Genomic DNA, 18,277 nt, shown 5'->3' on the forward strand with positions numbered 1-18,277 from the left:
ATAATGATACCAAACAAGGCAAGATAAACAGTTTTTAGGTTTATCTTTTTAGAGGTAAAATCAAAAGTAGTCAAAAACGGCCAATTATATCCAGGACCCCAGAGGGTTAAAGAAATTTTAGAAGGATGTCCCTCAACAGTGTAAATGCAAAAAAGTTGCATAACATAACTTCCAACCATGTGAAATTTATTTTGAGTGTCTTCATAGTTTTATTTTTGAGATACACCAATTTTTATGTGCTGCAGGAAAAACGAAAATAAATATTAAAATGCAAATTTGAAAAAAACAAAAAAACCTCAAAACAAACTATTTCCAAGAGTGTAGTTTGAGTTCTAAGGATCCCAGAAACTATACAGATAGACATGAAGTCAAAAATAAAAAAAAACCCCAAAAAGCAAAAAACACCAGGATATCTGTAAATCTGTAAACGCGCTATAGGAAAAAAAGCTACAATTTCCACAAAATGATGTCACTTCTGGTTCTGGGCAAGTAATGGCGGACACGCTGACGTATGTTGCAACGTGGGAAGTGTTATGAACGGCTAATCGTATCAGCAAAGCGTGGCCTGTCACTACCTGATCCGTACCGGAAACCTGATCAGTACCACGCATGTGCGAAAGGTGTCTACTTCCAGTCGAAGCATTTTAAGAAAGTTATGGGTCAGAGTATCTAAGATGTTAAGAATAATAAGTATCTCTTAAAATTTTTGCAATAATGAAACATTTCAATATAATGTAGACAAAAAAATGAAAAATAAAAAGATTGTTACGGATCAGGACTCTCCAATCCGTACCGCGCATGTGCAGATATTCTCTTCTTCTTCTGTTTCGTTTAATGGCAGTTTACTCCCCAGTGTACGAGGATACCGCCACCTGCTGACCTAGCGAATGAACCCTATTGTAAACTGAACTAGCGTCATTGCAAATGTGTGTTAAATTTGATTTAAATGGACTGGTTCTAATATAGCGCTTTTCTACTCTCTCTGAGCACTCAAAGCGCTTTATACAACTAATTCATTCACCCAATCACACAAGCACTCCTAAGCATCTAACATTCATATACATCCACACTCCGATGAGTGCATCGGAGAGCAACATGGGGTTAGTATCTTGCCCAAGGATATTTGGCATGCAGCCTGGGATCGAACCACCGACCTTCTGGTTAGTAGCTGATCTGCTCTGCCACCTGAGCTACAGCCACCCCACACTCGCATAAACGAGTGATACTCGAGTGTGTTTATGCTTGTCTGTGTGGAGAGGATTGTTGGAATAGTGATGATGATGTCTGCTATCAATGTCAATTGTCAGTAAACTGTCATGGTCCGAGGAGCTGATGGGATGCCCACGCCCACGGGTGTGGCTGTCAACTCCACACCTGCATCCCATCCCAGGCGATCTTCAAATGGACTATTTAATCCAGCTCAACCAGCTGCTCCACACGAGTCCATTAGTCGCCTCTCAGCGGTAACATGCACCCACGTGAAGGTGGTTGCGAAATTGCTTCCTTGTGCGCTTAGGTAACAGCTCTGCGTGTTTTAAGCCCTCTCCTGCCTGTCTTCCTGCCCGCCTGGAGTTTTGGATCACTACCGGTACTCGTCTCCTCTATTCACCTGGAGTTCCCCTGCGGACCCTCACCCCCCTCCAGTTCCCACGGCCCCACCTAGACCATAAGATTAATTCTCTACCCACGTATGCTGTTATTTCTCCATTCCCCAGTAACCCTCTTCCTCTTTCTGTTGCAGCCTCCCACAGTCCCGATTACGGCATTCCTGAGTTATTTCCCGGTCCCTTGGTTTTCTAGTTACCTGGCGTGTTTTCCTTTGACCCTTCCGGGACACCCTTAGTTAATATAAAGTTTATTTTGTGTGCACCTTGGCGTGTTGTCTCTGCTTCTGGGTCCAGCTTGTGTGCTGAACTACGGTTCATGACATAAACACTTAATCTGGTTGATGAATCTTCACGTGACATATTACTAAGTCAGTATTATTAAGTCTGTAATTAGGCGCCATTCTTCTTATTTTACGGCGCTGTTGTTCAATCGGGGGACGTTCTCTGTTGAGGAGAAAACCCTGATTTTTTTTGTATACAGATTATCTATTGTTTAGGACCAGGACCAGACGAGGCGGGACCAGACAAGGCGGAAGCAGATGAGGCGGAAACTGACGAGGCAGGACCAGACGAGGCAGGGCCAGACGGCGTTGAAGCGGATGCGGAGGCTGGACCGGGCAACACTGAAGCGGATGCGGAGGCTGGACTGGGCGGCGGCGAAGCTGAAGCTGGACCAGGCGACGGCGTGGGCGAAGACACAGAGGCTGGACCAAGCGGCGGCGTGGGCGCAGACCCAGAGGCTGGACCAGGCGTGGATGAAGACACAGCTGCGGAACCTGATGGCAGTGGGACGGCTGCGGAACCCGACAGTGTGATGCTGCAGGCGGTGATGCAGCTGGAGGTGATGCTGCAGGCGGAGATGCTGCAGGAGGAGATGCTGCAGGAGGAGATGCTGCAGGCGGAGATGTGGATGCTGCAGGCAGAGATGTGGATGCTGCAGGTGACGGAGTAGAAGTTGCAGGGGATGATTCAGCGGGTGACGGCTGAACAGACTTCCCCGGACTGTCACAAGACATGAGAATGTGCTGGTATGGTCCCCTCAGCTGATGAGGCGTGGTGCTGTGTGGGCTCCTCGGACCCACCAGCTGACGAGGCATGAGGCTGGATGGGCGATTCGGGCCCTCCAGTTGACGACCCTTGAGGCTGGATGGGCGACTCCGGTCCTCCAGCTGTCAACACTTGAGGCTGGACGGGCGACTCGGGCCCTCCAGCTGACGACACTTGAGGCTGGACGGGCGATTCAGGCCCTCCAGCTGTCAACACTTGAGGCTGGATGGGCGACTCGGGCCCTCAACATTATGCTGGCTTTGGATCTACTTGATTACTCTGATTTGGTATGTGACAATAGCTTCATTCTCTTCCTGGATTTTTATAAGGCTTTTGATACAATTGAACATCAATTTATTTTCCACTCTGTGGAAAATAAATTGAAAAATTTGGCTTTGGAGAGTTTTTCTGTGAAGTTGTCAAAACCTTATACACAAATGACAATAGTTCTATTAAAATGATTAACGGCTCCGCCCCGAGATTTGATCTGAAACGTGGTATTCGCCAAGGATGTCCTATTTCACTATATTTATTTTTACTTTGGTGGTTACAATTCTACCGGTGTTCCAGATTAACTGGCGTCACAGTTCAACTGGTGTTGGTCATGCAGATGTGTGGCAGACTTGCTTTAGAGGAGCCGCTACCGACAAAACAGCAAATAAACACCAAATATTTTATCTGTGACATTTGTGAGGTTACCTCAAGCACGAAACAAATTCAAAATAGGTGATAGAGCCAGCTGCAGATGTGTGTCACAAGTTAATCTGGCTGTATAATAAACAGAAACAAATGATCCCTGTTGTCTTTGCTTATTGACTGGCTTTACTCACGACAATCCACATTGCTGGCATTGCTTTTTTCAGTATGTTTGGGGGTTAATTTGAATGCACCAGTGTAAGAGCAGCCACTCAGCCTCTACTGCAGATGTGTGTCACAAGTTAACCTAGTAGTAGGCTATGGCACTTGGCCACAGGTGGCAGTAGTGGACTGACCTCCATGTGAGACTGCTCCAGCTGCTATGTGATAGTCAGTAGATCTGCTACCAATTTCTGATTATAAGCAAGTTTTGGAAATAAATCATGAATATTCCTAGCTTAGCTTTAAAACCAAGAAATTCCAACTCTCCCCCACACTCACAAACAGATGACAAATCAACTGACACACCTGACTAACTCACTTTCTTAAATCCACTCACTCTCACTGGCTCTGTTTATTACTAATCACTGTGTAACTGCTGTAAATTCACAGTATCTGCCATCTCCTTACAAATGTTTATTATATTAACCACACTTATACAGACTGTATATAAAAACCAACTCTCCAGCCATGTTGATGAATTATCTATGTTCGCTGGAAATGTTAATTTCCGCAGAAAAGACACAGACAGACTATGCTTACAGGATGTGATGATACAACACTAATTAAATATGGATGTGTCATATATTTGCTCAGACATATGTCTTTGTTATGGGACGAAATATTGAAATCATCAGGAACAACAGGAATGGTGATTTCTATAACTTTGTGTATATAATTTGGCATTTCTTACTGATTTAGGCAAAAAATAAATACATAATACCATTTCATTTATTTTAATGTTTTATTTGCAAGACGCAAAAGCAGACAAAATAGAAAGTTCCAAATGTATTGTGCATGAAACGAATTCAAACATAGCGATTGAGCCAGGTGCAGATGTGTGTCACAAGTTAATTTGGCTGTAGACTATGGCAGTTGGACACAGGTGGCGGTAATTGACTCCACTCTATTCGAGTGCACACAAACCAAAAGAATGACAACGACAACAAGATTTTCCCGATTGTTTACTCTTGCTGTCTTGTGAACAGCATCGGTGTGGTGACGTTTATTTGTTTGCTGTTTTCACCTTCTTCTCATACATGAGGATATCACCAGGTAAACTCGCGACATTTTTTTACATTTTGTTGTTGAACAGCAATAAGACTGACTTAGTGTGTTTGAGGTAACCTCACAAATGTCACAGATGAAATATTTGGTGTTTATTTGCTGTTTTGTCAGTAGAGGCTCCTGAAAAGCAAATTTAACACACATCTGTTCGACCAACACATGTTGATCTGCGACGCCAGTTAATCTGGAACACCGGGGTTTAAAAGTAGTTACGCAAAACAAAGCGTTTTTGCTCCGACCAGTCATTAAGGGTTTAGCCATTCGCCTTTATCTACTGAAAACGCTGCCAAACCTAAAATTCAATCACATGAATGAACTTTTCCTTTATCAAAATGCAGCTGTGCGTGTGTGTGTGTGTGTGTGTGCGTGTCTGTGTGTGTGTGTGTGTGTGTGTGTGTGTGTGTGTGTGTGTGTGCATGTGTGTGTGTGTGTATGTGTATGTAGGCTACACCTTCAGATTTTCACTCCAAAAGTACTGTGTTTGACCGAACTGTCAGAGTAAAGTTGACTGACGTGTGAGGACATGAAACCTTGTTGTAGCGTCAGTGTAAAACACTTATTGCTGTGACAGAGCTGACGTATTTACATAATCCTCTTCTTAGAAGTCCTGAGTGAACTCACACATAACAGCAAACATCCAAGTCCAAACTTGCTGTACTTGATATTTAGAAAAAAGACTGCCGTTACCTTGAATGAGTCAGGGCTCCACCTCTTATAGAACAAAGAGTAGAAAGATTTCCCAACGAGAGACAAGCTCCAGGAGGTCTTTGATTTATTGACCCACAGAAAGATGAGATGCACTGATGCTACCTCACTCAAGGCCCAGTCTAACAGTATTTTGTAAAACCGTCACATAAATGGAATCTATGTTTTGTGCTCATGGTCCATTTTTATGCCGGTGAGCCTGGATTTTTAAGAAATTACTTTTGACAGGAGGGTGTTGACAAAACAGAGCTTGCCTACTGTAACCATGAAAACACAGGTTAACCACTGTATTTTAGTCCAAACGATGATTGTCTTTCTAAACCTAACCCAGTAGCTTCTTTGAAACTTAACCCCTCAACATGTTTTAATTAGAGATAATTTAACTGAGTTAAGGACAATATGGGACACCTCGTATGCTACCTGTCCTTTATATGCCTTTCTCATTTTTGTTGTCATTCTCATGCAGTCTCAGCCCAAGATCTATTCTTATTCAATCTGCAGTAAATATTCTCTAATCTAATTGAGGATGAGGTCCCTATGATTGAAATTAACACTGGGACTCAAATTGGTGGCAAGAAATATGAATAGATTAAAGATTGCAAGCAATTCATGGGTTATCTGGGAGTCGCTCTATCTGCAGCACCCGTGTAGTAAATTGGTTAATGGTACAAACTCCAGCTACAGATTTTTTCACTGTATTTATTTCAGCACCAAATTCAAACTGCAGTAAAGTCAACTTCAATAAATAAACAAATAAAATCATTGATTTATTAAAATTATTAATGACCGCTACAACCGTTTTCTATTACTACAGACAAACTATAGAATAAGGATTTGCATGCCAAAGCTTCAGAAGGCTAATACTGCCCTGAAGATAATGGCAGCGTGTACATGAGTGTAAGGAAACACACCCATTTTAATTAGTAAAATTTATATGATAGCCTCAGAGAGTCGATGGTTTCAATGAACTGTGTGGCAGCGGCCAGCTGCCTAAACTGATTAAAGATTAGATTTGCCTTTGTGTCACTGTGAGCATTCTGCAAGTTCTTTAAACACTCAGTCATGTGATATAATCGCAGAAAATAAATAAAATGTGAACCCAACATCTGGAACATTCAGACTGGAATATGAAAACAAATCTAAACCAGTTAACATAAAAAAAACAGTCAACCTAGAACTGTATTCCTGGACTGTGCTCATCTACAAACATATACAGTATCTATTTCCCAGTTTCAGCTCTGAGTCCGTTACCGTGAACTACGGAGCGGCAGATTTGTGCTGCTTGTGCTGGAACTAAGCTGTACACAAGGTGATGTTAGCCAGGGAAACATTACACACTGACTTTAATGGAGAGACCGGAAATAAAAACACACACAGTTTGTTCTGTGAAGACATCAAACATGAGCTGAACAAACAGTAAAACAGTAAAGTTCCTAAAGACAAACTGTTAAAGGAGGAAACAAAGTAAACTTACAGTTTCTTCAAACACACACCAACAACAAGCTCCACTCCACACCTGGACACTAAACACAGACACGCAGGTGAGCTGCTTCCTGGAAGGAGGCGGGACCCCACTTGTCGTACATCAGGACAGGTGTGGGAGGGAGAGAAGGAAGATTTTCACAAAAGCAGCATGTTGTTTTTGAATGAGTATAGAATGAAAGCTCTGATTTGGACACACACACTCCAACTAACAAGGAAACAAGAAGCAGGCAGGAATGGTGCTTCACCTCACTATTGTGCTACAGAATAAAAGCTGATTATGGGTCAGCTTTATAAACACACTTTGAAATATGTCACGGGCAGAATAATCTGTTCCAAAGTGACTGCTGTAAGCCAGAAACCAAACTACTTGCGCTGATGATACAAAACCTAAGAGAAATAATGAAAAGCTTATTTAACTCTGTTTTAACACATGAAAAATGCAGAAATGATAAATCATCGTCATAAGGGTCTTCTGAATCGCTCTTTATCTGGTCCCTCACCCAGGACCAATTTGCCATGGGAGACCCTACCAGGGGGCAAGGGCCCCCGGACAACATAGCCACTTGGATCCCTGGGAAACACAAATCCTCCACCATGATGATGTAACCCACATAAAAATAAAAAGAACTGCGTCTATAACTAAATTGGAATCTTAAATTCCAACCGGAGCGTGTCCGTGAAGGCATCGTGCGTCATGACGCACGCCACGCCGCGAGGCTGCACATGCCTGTTGTGACCAATCACATTCGCGAGGCACCGATATATGCCTTCCGGGTTGTCGCCTCGAAAGGACGTGGGGGAGAGGCGTTAGCGGATGGAAGCAACAGTATTTTGATACCGCCGTGGGTAGATGCGTGGGGCTCGTATGTGACATCGCACGTAGTGAATGGTGAGTGAGTCTGAATGTTTGTTTGTATTTGTAACCTGTAACAGTATGCCAGTGCTATTAGCTGATGGGATGGCTGAGGCTTGCTGTATTACTACTGCTCTCACTTTATGTGGCTGTAGTTTTGTTATTTGAGATTGTCATTTGTTTTAATTCATTACAATGGTTGGATATGTATTTGTTGTATTTTCTCATGGATTTTATGTGTACACTGGAACTAAAGCTAGCTTGGGAAGTTTAGATGAATTTTGCTAATAGTGGTTTTGTGATTATAGTGCAGGCTAGTGGTGCCCTGGAGAGACCACAGCGACACCACTACTTTGGATGGCGAGCTAGGCCCAACGAGCCAGAACCCCAGCTACAACTTCCTGCGGTCTGGTAGGAGGCTGCTGCGGCCTACACTCTCCCCTCTTGGTTTAGTCCCCTAAATCTCACTTCTGAGATTTCAGTTTTGGAATCTTAGTGCTGAGCATCCTACTTCAAATTTCAACCTGTCTAGACTGTCATACGCGTTGGACTTATATCACTCATGAAATAAACTTTATGGACATTGTTGCCAGAGGTTGGACGAGGTTCCTGCACTGCCGTGCAGCGGATATTTTACAAGCTTGAATTGTTTTATTTTTTCCTTGTCTGCAGATTTTGTAAATATTGGTGTTTGGTAATCGCACTTTATTTTCACTATAAATAACAATTGTAATCACAATATCTGTGGTTGTACGTTTATTGTACTTCACTCACCTCCTAGAGCCGAATCTGATATCTTCTGAATTAGCCCAACTATTCATAACCAACTTAAATTATTTTAGCTTATGTACTTGCTACAATAAGGTATTAATTCATGGAGTTGTAGGGCTGTCCTGGTTGACACGCCTCTACAATGATGCGTGGAGATCAGGGGGAGTACCCCTTGACTGGCAGACCGGGGTGGTGGTTCCCATCTTTAAGATGGGGGACGGAAGGGTGTGTTCCAACTACAGGGAGATCACACTTCTCAGCCTCCCTGGGAAAGTCTATGTCAGGGTAGTGGAAAGGAGAGTTCGCCTGTGAAGGTTACAAATGATCTTCTTATGGCCTCTGACAGTGGACTCATCTCTGTGCTTGTCCTGCTAGACCTCAGTGCAGCGTTCGATACTGTCGACCATAATATCCTATTAGAGCGATTAGAACATGCTGTAGGTATTACAGGTACTGCACTGCAGTGGTTTGTATCACATCTATCTAATAGACTCCAGTTTGTGCATGTAAATGGAGAGTCCTCTTCACACACTGAGGTTAATTATGGAGTTCCACAGGGTTCAATGCTAGGACCAATTCTGTTTACATTATACATGCTTCCCTTAGGCAGCATCATTAGAAGACATAGCATACATTTACACTGCTATGCAGATGACACCCAGCTCTATCTGTCCATGAAGCCAGATAACACACACCAATGAGTAAAACTGCAGGAATGTCTTAAAGACATAAAGACCTGGATGGCCGCTAACTTTCTGCTTCTTAATTCAGATAAAACTGAGGTTATTGTACTCGGCCCTGAAAAGCTTAGAAATATGGTATCTAAGCAGATTCTTACCCTGGATGGCATTACCTTGGTCTCCAGTAACGCTGTGAGGAACCTTGGAGTCATTTTTGACCAGGACATGTCCTTCAATGCACATATTAAACAAATATGTAAGACTGTGTTCTTCCATTTGTGCAACATCTCTAAAATTAGAAATATCCTGTCTCAGAGTGACGCTGAAAAACTAGTTCATGCATTTATTACTTCCAGGCTGGACTACTGTAATTCATTATTATCAGGAAGTCCAAAAAACTCACTGAAAAGCCTTCAGCTAATCCAAAATGCTGCAGCAAGAGTACTGACAGGGACTAGAAAGAGAGCAGATTTCTCCTGTTTTGGCTTCCTGTTAAATCCAGAATTCAAAATCCTGCTCCTCACATACAAGGTCTTAAATAATCAGGCCCCATCTTATCTTAATGACCTTGTAGTACCATATCACCCTATTAGAGCACTTCGCTCTCACTCTGCAGGCCTACTTGTTGTTCCTAGAGTATTTAAAAGTAGAATGGGAGGCAGAGCCTTCAGTTTTCAGGCCCCTCTTCTGTGGAACCAGCTTCCAGTTTGGATTCGGGAGACAGACACTATCTCTACTTTCAAGATTAGGCTTCAAACTTTCCTTTTTGCTAAAGCATATAGTTAGGGCTGGACCAGGTGACCCTGAATCCTCCCTTAGTTATGCTGCAATAGACGTAGGCTGCCGGGGATTCCCATGATGCATTGAGTTTTTCCTTTCCAGTCACCTTTCTCACTCACTATGTGTTAACAGACCTCTCTGCATTGAATCATATCTGTTATTAACCTCTGCCTCTCTTCCACAGCATGTCTTTATCCTGTCTTCCTTCTCTCACCCCAACCAATCACAGCAGATGGCCCCGCCCCTCCCTGAGCCTGGTTCTGCCGGAGGTTTCTTCCTGTTAAAAGGGAGTTTTTCCTTCCCACTGTTGCCAAAGTGCTTGCTCATAGGGGGTCATATGATTGTTGGGTTTTTCTCTGTATCTATGAAGCGCCTTGAGGCGACTTTTGTTGTGATTTGGCGCTATATAAATAAAATTGAATTGAATAGAACTTCATCACTTTTACTGCGTACACAGAACTGGATGGCTTTGAATACAATGTTGCTTTTACAAGACTGTTATTGAAAAGCAAAGAAACATTGTTTAGAAAACCTGCAGGATGTGGAAGAGTTTTGATGTAATGATGGATGGAGGGCTGCAGTGATCCATACAAGACACACAGCATGAAGGTGTGAGGGACCACACGACAGAGAGCAAGGGGCGACTCGAACAATATATACTTACCAGAATTCAATTCAATTCAATTTTATTTAAATAGCGCCAAATCAAGACAAAAGTCGCCTCAGGGGTCAGCGTCTCTAAAAAACCCAGCAAACTGACAATCACCTCTAAACAAGGGGGTTAGTTTATGGGCTTTTTGTTTGTTTGTTTTTTATCAGCCGCAACACCATGTAATGCATGGATGTTAGACTCTTTCACCAGACCATGTTGCTAGCCCAACCACCAGGCTCAGGGTGTCTGAACTCTAACCCTGGCTGCCAAATGTGCCTCTGACCCTCTTGTGCCTGTTCACCACCAGACTAAGTTTGTAGTCTCACCTACTGATATTATTTTATTACAGGGCAATATTCAGCTAGGTTACTACTTTGACTTTCTTACTTTGAGCACATTTCTGAGCCCATACATTATCAAACTTTTACTCGAGTATTTCTGACACTAGCAGCCATACTTCTACTTAAGTAAAAAAAATGCCTGCACTATCGGCATAAAGCTGTCTGTAATTCTTTAACAGTTCATGCAACAATTATAAATTAAACCTGCACCACAGCTAACTCTTTTTCATAATCAATAACAGGTGTATTTCCTAGATCTACAGATACAGCCAAAACACTCTGCTTGTATAATGCCATATTCTCTCCCAGCATACCCTTGTCTCACAACAGGGTGATTCCCGAAGTACGACTCAATAAACAGAGACTCTAAAACCAGAACAGAAAGATAAAATTGGAAGATCAAAGATTAAGGTTTGTGTTTTTATAGCACAAAGTAAACTGTCCCCTTGTCTTCTAGGCCTTGGCGTGCGTACCTTAGAAGTCAGATTATACATTAGTCATACTTCCAAAAACATTTTGAATTCCATTTATAACCGAGATGTCAAGCTGTTATCAGACATCTTGTGCTCACCAGGAGCATGTATCCCCAACTTCAAAACCTTAAGGTGTCAAATTCACAAACCCAATATGGGATCATTCAACACAGGGGCCAGAAGTGCATGTCACCCTTTACTGACATTTTCAGATGAAAATTTCTCTGCTTTTTTATTTTTTTATTTTATTTTACTGTAACAATCCCTGAATTGTTGAGTGAAATGGAGTGAGGGTATCTAATACACAAGTTTTCACTGTGTTTTGTACTACCAGCTGTGAGGGCTCTGCTTTTACTTTGTCTTGTGACTATGTATTTTTCAAAGGAGATCTTCATCAAGTCGATTTTGGTACCAAAATCCAGCAAAAAATTCAAAAAAATATATTTTTAAATCAGTAACTTAGCAAATTAAATGTTTTATGGACAACAAATGAGTCACGTTTTAAAAACAGTTTGAATAATCTGCGCTGCCAGACAGACATTTATGAAGTGCTGGCTATAACACACATGCTTACCGTGTGAAAGGACCGCGGATGTCTTGGAGCAGAGAACCTCATTGCATTGTCGCTTTTCTCTTATGCATAAGCAGCGCTGGCTGGTCATGAACGCTCTGTAGAAAATGGTCTGCACCGGCGCTGGTCCTGACGCGATGGCAAGGGTCTCACGCTCTCAGGAACGCTTCATATAGGACCGGGTGCTTCCAAAACAATAGATGGGGTGCCTATAAGTCTGGGGGGGGGGCATACACCTGCAGGGCATCACCTTGCTGTGCAAGTTTAAAACAATGAGGGTGGGGCACGCAGTTGCTGAGATCCGGTGTAACTGGCCAAGATAGGCCTAAGGGACCGCTGTTGCTGGCTACTTCAGAAAGTAGGCGAGACCTTGCTCGACTGGTACATCTGCGGGGCTTTTACCTTGTCAAGGAATTACAAAAAGAGCCGATACCGGCCACTTTAAACAATAGGTTGGGTCCCGGCCTTGCTCGACTGGTACACCTGTCGGCTTTTCCTAAGGAATCCCAACAATTAAATGATTCCCGTGGTGGGCTTTTGTAATCCTGAACAAATTCTAACAATTAGCCAGCTGTTGAAAATACGGAGCAGGTCTGGGCTACAGGTTTTGGAAGTATCACTGCAGCGTTTATTTTCTAAAGAGCTGAATGTTATTTGCGACCATCTGTTGTGTTAAAAACTACTCTGAAACCATGAAACCCCTTACAGAAGAAATGCCCGTTTGATCCGTTTTTAAATAAATAAAATGCTTGCATCGCTGTGACATCCAAATCACAAAATGAGTGTGATTAAAACACGATTAGTTTGAAAAGAGCGATACTGGTTGCTTTGGGGGGAAAGGTGACATCGTGTGCAACGTGTTTTAGAAGTAGCCCAATAGCATTTATTTTCTAAAGGACTGAATGTTATTTGTGACCATTTACTGTGTTAAAAACTAGCTGGCTTTGTCTCCCTCTTTGTTCAACATTCCGAAATCCCGATTTTTAAATAAAACGATCGCATCAACCCTGGAAAGAAACCCCAGTAGATGCGTAAAAACTAGTTAAATTAAAACTAGTGGTTTGATGAAATGAAACGCTTGTGAACATGCTGACATTACCCATTCAGAAGAAATTCCCATTTGTGCTGTTTTTAAAATAAAATGCTTGCATCACTGCAAGCTGAGATATTGTCAGAATCACAAAATTAGTGTGACTAAAACACTATTACCAACACTTTTGACTAGATGTAAATAAAAAGCATCTGTGAACCAAAACAGCTTCCACTCCACCCACAAAACAAAGAATTGCTTTTAAGAACACATATGTCTGCATAACTGAATGTTGAGACACACCTAAGTGATAAAAATAGTTTAATTAAAAAACCCTATGGTTTGATTAAATTAAAACCCAGTTAAAAGCACATAAACTCATATAACCTTTCTGATGCCCTGTGTGGAGTAATAAAGTCTCATGCTCGCTGCCCATCTCACTGCACAACGCAGCAAATAAGCAGGAGTTCACAAAGTTGACCATTTTTACTGTGGTGTCCAAAACATGTTTCAGACTGACAGTTATTCTCTTTGCAGCAAGAGCCTCTCAGTGAATGCTGGAGGCCACTTCAACAATCAGGTGGCTGTCAGTTTACTGCAATATTTTTTACTGAACACCAGAGGGTGCTATATACACATGTATTTAACTGTATTAGTGCAAATTTAGACCTTTTGAATTCGGCGAGTCCCCCCACCACCAGCCTCTTGCGTACCACTGTGTTAGAGCTACTTCTGGGGTGAAAGCGCTCTAACATGGTTCTTAAACGTTTATGTGTGCAGAGAATGTGAGGCAGGAAGGGGTGGTTGATCCATTCAGGTTATTAGAGGGAGGAAAAGGCCATTGGTTTTAAGTGGAACTGATTTTTATTTTATTTTTTTAATATGGTCTTTGATTGTCCTTGTGCCTCAGCTGACCTCTGTTTCTCATTACTTCCTCCTATCTATGATTTTCTTCTTCCTTCTTCTGCTTCATGATTCATCTTTTTCTTCTCTCTCTTTCTTATCCCATCCTAGTTTTAAATAGATCAGTGAGAAAATAATAATCATTGTCTCCATATACTCAGACATCACCAAGTTCCTGGATCAAAAATACAGTATGAAAAGCTCAATAGTGGCTGAAATAGTAAGGTCAGAGGCACTGTTATTCTAAGTTCAATTCAAGAAACAATTCTGTGTTTGGTTTTGATTTTTGTTTTACTTTTTTATACACACATCTTCCATTTTTCCTCACAGTTGAAATCCTGTAATAGAAGTGCATTGGAAGCAGCAGTATCCAATGTGTGATTGAGAAAAGTAAAAAACTGATTTTCAGTTAGGACTGAACCAGACGGCACTCATCACAAATCCATGTGTCCTGAAAGGCACCACACCGACAAGGCTCACATTTAGCTTTCAGTTTGCTACATTTTCTGTCATAATCTGGTTTTACTGCCTATGCAAATATCAAAAAAGCTGTGTTTTTGTCTTTATTCAGTTCAATCTAAATATCTGATATTATATTCACTTTATCTGATTCTTGTGTCAGTATGATAGACTACAAAATCCCACCTTGGTATTTTGTATTTACTATGAATTTTAATGCGAAATCTTGGAATCTTCTCAGATCTTATGACTCATTATGCTAAAATCTTAAATGTGCAGTCACTTAAAATGTGATCCTCTAATGAAAGCTTACTGGAACTTCTCGATCCCAGAGGGTTTGACTTATTCAAAGTGTTACGTGTCTGAGAACTGCACGTCCATCTATCTAACATACACGTCCAGGAGACAATACTGAAGATGTCAGCCTGTTGTTGTTTTGCACATGAACTCCTCCCACCTCAGTAAGACTGTCACAGTCATGAACCAGAACTTGTTTGTAATCTCACACTTCATCCTTTTCCAAGATAGCAATTATCTAAATGCCTTTGCTGAAGTAATGCACATTCCAGCATGTGTGAGTCACATGTAGGTGACATAATTGTACTAATACAACCTGATATCACGGCACAGTGTGTAATAGACATGCCAGTTCAGTGTGTTCATTTCACGCGTTGCCTCTCCAAAGCGTGAAATGAACACGCCTGCAGAAATTGCAGAAATTCTGCATGCAGAAGTTGTAGTGCCGGCAGGAGGAGATAATGCATGTAAAGCCGAGAAGTTGGTAGTCAGCAACAAATCCACTTTTTTGCTCGCTCACTACCACAATGAATACAAGCTCCCCTTTCAGCCCTTTTTCCTGATGTTGCTGTCACTTGGCTTGGCTTACGGCCACACCACCCTTAGCACGCCCGAGATCGTCTGATCGCAGAAGCTAAGCAGGGTTGGGGCTTGGTTAGTACTTAGATAGATGGGATGGGAGACCTCCTCGGAATACCAGGTGCTGTAAGCTTGGAGTGGCTGTGGCTCTGGTGGTAGAGCAGATCAGTCTCTGACTGAAGGAAGGTTGGGGGTTCAATCCTTGGCTTCCCCAGTCTGCATGCCAAGTATCTTGGCATGCTCTGTGATGTGTGTGAATACTTAGATTTAAGACTTAAGTATAGAAGGAAGTGCTTGTATGAGTGGGTGAAGGAGGCAAGTTGTATACAGCGCTTTACTCTGGGAGAGTAGAGAAGCGCTATATAAGAATCAGTCCATTTATTTGTTATCACAAGAGCCATCTTCCTCTGCTTGTGCATCACTACTATGTCTGGTTGGCCAGCCATCACTAGTTTGTCTTTCTGGATCTAGAAGTCCCACGTGTCCTGTTTGACCTCAGGACTTCAAGGCCATACTCAGCACAGATGTTCCTGTATACTGTGTTGGCTACTTGGTTATGGTGTTCCATGTCCTGCCTGCTAGCATCTTGCACCCTGCTGTTATTTGCTGGATTGTCTCAGGGGCATCTTTGTGCATCTGGCATTTTGTTGTAAGATTAGATTCCTTCGAACCTGTGTAATAAGGTGCACTAATTAATACTCATAAGTTCGAGCTATTAATCATTTGAAAAAGTAAAAAATATTTGTGTTATTTGTTTATTGAAATAGTTAACTGTCACTAAGCCCAAGGACTCTCAACCTCAACCTGGAGCTGCCTGAACAGAAGTTCAGATAATAAAAAGGATTCGATGAGATGAGATGCAACAAGACCATCAGAGCTGAAACACTGGTGCAGTGGGGTGGCCAGCATCATTCTGCACAGCTGAGTGGTTCCAGCACGGACCTGACCAAGGAATAAACATGGAGGTGAGAGTAAGCTGGTATGAAGCTGCATTGTGACATTAATGTGGTCATTGAAAGTATCATGGATCTCAGTATTAGTAGGTCTATGGCAGCGTGGGGAGCGTGCTTATATACTAAGGAGAGTGAAGCACGAGTATGACTCAGGTATGAATATGTTTCATGGTATTTTTCCCAAGTTCCTAGCTTTTAAATAATTATATTGCTAGCACTGAGTTATGATATCATAGTTATGATAGATTTGTATTGTCTAATTCGTTTTTATTTCACAATTAGCTTTCATTGTTAGGGTTTTGTTTTTAGTTTAGTTTCATTGGGTTCCTCATTACAATTTACTTTTTGATGATTTGACATTGTTTATTTTTTTTGAGTTTCAGTGTTATTTGATTATTTTCAGGTAATTTATTCTTTTGATAAAACCTGGACATACCTGGGTGTTCCAACAGGAATCACACTGACGACTGGGTTTGGAATAGATAAAGCAGGTAAACAGGCTTCAGTCCCCAACCTTAATTTGTAAATCAACCAATTTAACCTCCTAAGACTCGAACTCTTCCACGGCATGCATTTTTAAATTTCTCTTTGATATTTGGGCTGATTGGGACCTGATGAATGTAAAAACGAAGAATTACCAGATTATTTTTTTTACCTGATTTTTGTTTCTAAGAAAAATGAGAGCCACATATGAGTATATTCGTTTAAAATTTCAATAGAACAGTAGCAGGATAATGTCCTCGTAAGTGGATATCAGGCCCTTGTTGAGCAAAATTTAGTATTTTGGTCTAAATAACCCAAAATGTGATGTCCACATATGTGGACGCCAGGTCCTAGGAGGTTAAATGAATTATACCAATTTTACCAAGAAGAGTTGTTAAATATCCAGCCAGGTAGTTGATGGCTGCCAAAAGCAGTTAGTCGAGGTGCAAGTTGCTAAGAGATATGTATCCACAAATTAGTTGGGATGGATATATCTGAGTCTGCATGTATGTGGTTCTGAGAAAATCCAAAATAAATTCAAACCAAGGTAACCAATTCCTTTAATTCTTCTTTTTTCCCCTCCGGTGGTCCTCCTTGGGCTCTCGCACTCTGGGGCCTCTGGATGTCTGGGGTCTGGATCTCCTCCATGCCTGCTTCATGCCCTGGGGGCGGGGCTATGCCTCTCTACATCCTCTAACAGACCGTTACATGAGGAAACCTTTTGAATACAAGCGCGCTGATCCACACAGGTGTGCACACAGGTGTTCACTGTCCATAGACACAAACTACACCTTTCTTGGCTGCTATTTCCAAGCACATTGTGCGCTGTCGGTCCTGCTTGCTGCACAACAACATTCAGTATTTACTGCTGTTTACACTTAGCTAGATTAACGTGATGCTGTTGTGTTTAGTATGTTGCTCTGTTTTTTGCTTGTTTTCTCTTTTTTCTCTCAACAGCTGATCCAGGAGATTTTTCTTCTTCTTTCTCTTTTTAAGTTTCCTCTCTCACTGTCCCTCTCCCCTTCTGTTTTTCTTTCCCTTCATCTTTCTTTCTCCCTTTCCTATCCCTCAGTCATGTCTGTCCCGTCTGTAACAACTGAAAATAAAATAAAATAAAATAAAAATAACAACAAAGGCGACCATGGCTCAGGGGGGTTGGGAAGCGCATCTGTAACCGGAAGGTCGCCGGTTCGATCCCCGTACTCTCTGTCCTGGTCGTTGTGTCCTTGGGCAAGACACTTCACCTACCGCCTACTGGTGTTGGCCAGAGGGGCCGATGGCACGATATGGCAGCCTCGCTTCTGTCAGTCTGCCCCAGGGCAGCTGTGGCTACAACTGTAGCTGCCTCCACCAGTGTGTGAATGTGAGAGTGAATGAATAGTGGCATTGTAAAGCGCTTTGGGTGCCTTGAAAAGCACTATATAAATCCAATCCATTATTATTAAATGGACCAATACGGCAAAGCTGTGATGATCCATTTGGCAAAGTAAATCCATTGGGTCTCCTTGTTGGTCTTCAGACAACAGATCTGATGGCTAAAGAACCAAATGGGACAGGCAAACCTCTGACTGCACTGTAGTTGTAGTTAGATTTTACAAGGTACAAGGACTGGGCTGAAAATGGGTGAAAAAGAAGCAAATGTCAGATACTTCGACTGTCTGAAGAACGGCTGCAAGAGACTATTT

General features: G+C 42.1%; 1 protein-coding gene and 1 long non-coding RNA gene across 5 annotated transcripts in view; one reads left to right on the forward strand and one right to left on the reverse strand.

Moving 5' to 3' along the window:
- Positions 1 to 12,018, reverse strand: part of LOC145421712 (protein NLRC3-like) — a 29,074-nt gene extending 17,056 nt beyond the window's left edge. For 3 of the 4 annotated variants that reach the window (XM_080292323.1, XM_080292322.1, XM_080292320.1), the window contains exon 1: positions 6,757 to 6,829. The gene's annotated coding sequence lies outside the window, so the exon portion shown is untranslated. Of the gene's footprint in view, positions 1 to 6,756; positions 6,830 to 11,891 lie in introns of those variants that run through there. The other variant, XM_080292321.1, reaches the window with a different exon arrangement.
- On the forward strand, positions 7,520 to 8,361 carry LOC145422013 (uncharacterized). Its single transcript, XR_013903382.1, has 2 exons — positions 7,520 to 7,656; positions 7,929 to 8,361. It is a non-coding gene; the product is annotated as an uncharacterized LOC145422013 (long non-coding RNA).
- Positions 12,019 to 18,277: the final 6,259 nt, after the last annotated feature.

The sequence above is a fragment of the Astatotilapia calliptera genome, chromosome 18 (genome assembly GCF_964374335.1).
Source record: "Astatotilapia calliptera chromosome 18, fAstCal68.1, whole genome shotgun sequence".
In the NCBI taxonomy this organism is placed as follows: Eukaryota; Metazoa; Chordata; class Actinopteri; order Cichliformes; family Cichlidae; genus Astatotilapia; species Astatotilapia calliptera.